General features: G+C 56.4%; 1 non-coding gene across 1 annotated transcript in view; it reads left to right on the top strand.

The window, feature by feature from the left end:
- Window positions 1–2,244: 2,244 nt before the first annotated feature.
- Window positions 2,245–2,500, top strand: part of LOC126305315 (small subunit ribosomal RNA) — a 1,893-nt gene continuing 1,637 nt past the window's right edge. Inside the window, exon 1 of the ribosomal RNA XR_007553382.1 lies at window positions 2,245–2,500. This exon is cut by the window's right edge and continues 1,637 nt beyond it. This is a non-coding gene — a ribosomal RNA (small subunit ribosomal RNA).

Raw genomic sequence — 2,500 nt, 5'->3', positions numbered from 1 at the left:
TAACCTAACTCAATTTGTCCCTTAACCTAACCCACGTTGTCCCTTAACCTAACTCAATTTGTCCCTTAACCTAACCCACGTTGTCCCTTAACCTAACCCACGTTGTCCCTTAACCTAACCCACGTTGTCCCTTAACCTAACCCACGTTGTCCCTTAACCTAACCCACGTTGTCCCTTAACCTAACCCACGTTGTCCCTTAACCTAACCCACGTTGTCCCTTAACCTAACCCACGTTGTCCCTTAACCTAACCCACGTTGTCCCTTAACCTAACCCACGTTGTCCCTTAACCTAACCCACGTTGTCCCTTAACCTATCCCACGTTGTCCCTTAACCTAACCCACGTTGTCCCTTAACCTAACCCACGTTGTCCCTTAACCTAACCCACGTTGTCCCTTAACCTAACCCACGTTGTCCCTTTGCCTAACATAGTTCACTGCTCGGAATCTCTGGTGTCGTTGTTATCCTCATGTAGATGTCTTGCGAGTGTTGCTTACTTTCCACATATTCCCGCTATCCACTGTCAATTGTACTGCAATAGGACTATATCGCCGCCCCCCCCCCCCCTCTGTCCCCCTCTTTGTGTCTCTGTCCTCTCAAGCTGGTCGGTCTGGCGTTTGAGTGTTAAATGAGCCTCGCAGCTGTTCAGTTGCATTCAGATGTCGACGCCCTCAGTGTACGTCGTGGTATGGTCTGTGTCCATTGTCCGCTGATGTCGTACGCGTAACCCACACGCTGTACCGATCATCGGTCGTTACGTACAGAGTGAAGTAGTGTGATACGTGTGACCGTACGCTGGCTGTGCCCAACGGTGTCGAATCTCAATTTCCATATGTTGTGCTCGATGCTACTTGTCTCGTCTCCCAATAACAGCTAGGTTGCACTGTGGTACGCCGTAGAGGCGTGTGGGAGGAACGTACGAACGCATTGTATGTCACCCTGGGTCGCTGGGGGTGGTGGTGCGGTGAGTCAGGTCAGGTCAGGTCAGGTCAGGTCAGGTCAGCGTGAGCCGTCTGATGTAGTGACGCGTGTATTCCGACTTTGTCGTATTGCCTCACACAAAGTGCTACCCTGGTGGACCGCGTTCCATATCTGGGACATGCCGCAGATGCCGGTTGACAGTGGATCGCGGAAGGGACATCGCATACGTGCGCGGGCCACCTTCCACGTGTTCTCTTCTGCACATGTCGCAGTGTGTATGTGGTCTGATGTAGCGTGTCGTGACACATGACATCCTGGCATGCAAGAATTGTTGAATTCGCAAATGTAGGTGGACATCTACGTTTACTGCCCAAGATACGCAAATGAACTGGAAATCCGTTGTTGAGCGGTTGTTCACGCTGGAGGTGAATCTGTGATGGCGACGATCGGTACAGCTATTAACCGGTTGTTTCAGCGGTACCCGCCACATCCACACACGTGACTAGGTCCATGTGGGTATGAAGCGATACGCGGCGGTGGCTTGGTGGGACTGTTCCCGGCCGGTGAAGGGGGGCCGCCCGGCGTGTTGGCCGCGCGCTGCGTGGGCGCACGCGCAACAGGCGGCTGGTGGGGGGCGCCGAGTGGCAGGAGCGCCAGCCGACGGGCCCGGCAGGCGGTGCAGCTACGCTGCGGCGCACCCTGCACGCGGCGCCTGGCGGCCAACGTTGGTTCAGCCGAGCCCGGTGCGAAGCGCGGTGGACATCTGCAGTGTGCTGGTCTGATTGAGGACTGTGTGCGTTGAGGATGCGCCGCCGCCTGGCACTCGGCGCCGCGACGCCGTCTGCTGCTCGGTCGCCCCAGCGGTTCTCGCAGGTGGTTTGTATCGCAGTTGTGCGGACGTGTTGGCGCGTGCGCTGTGCTGGGAGAGTTCGCTTCTGCACCCAAGTGGGGCTTTGCCCTTGTGTGGCGCTGGCGTTGGAGCTGCCGGTCACCATAGGTGGCGCGTGTTGTCTCCCGCCGGCAATGCCACGACAGCACGCTCCCGGGCCTCTGTCGGCAGCGGCAAGCTCAGTTGGGAGCAAGGGTGTTCGCACTAAAACCGTCTACTCGCCTAACTCCGGGCGATTGCGCCTCTCTCGAAACCGACCAAGTACCTAGGACGGCGCTGCGCGCCGCCGGGACCTGAGAGGGTTTCGAGGTGTATCGTGCAGGGGAGCTCGGCCTCCTCCTGTTTGCAGAATAATTGAGCGGACGCTTGCGTGTTCGCGCGGGCCCCCGGGACACACTCCCGGGCGGCCGGCTGCTCAGCTCTAGTTGACGCAGCTCCCTGGTTGATCCTGCCAGTAGTCATATGCTTGTCTCAAAGATTAAGCCATGCATGTCTCAGTACAAGCCGCATTAAGGTGAAACCGCGAATGGCTCATTAAATCAGTTATGGTTCCTTAGATCGTACCCACGTTACTTGGATAACTGTGGTAATTCTAGAGCTAATACATGCAAACAGAGTCCCGACCAGAGATGGAAGGGACGCTTTTATTAGATCAAAACCAATCGGATTGGCTTGTCTGGTCCGTTTGCCT

Source organism: Schistocerca gregaria, unplaced genomic scaffold (genome assembly GCF_023897955.1).
Source record: "Schistocerca gregaria isolate iqSchGreg1 unplaced genomic scaffold, iqSchGreg1.2 ptg000310l, whole genome shotgun sequence".
Lineage (NCBI taxonomy): Eukaryota > Metazoa > Arthropoda > Insecta > Orthoptera > Acrididae > Schistocerca > Schistocerca gregaria.
This window is presented reverse-complemented; position numbering and strand designations above follow the sequence as displayed.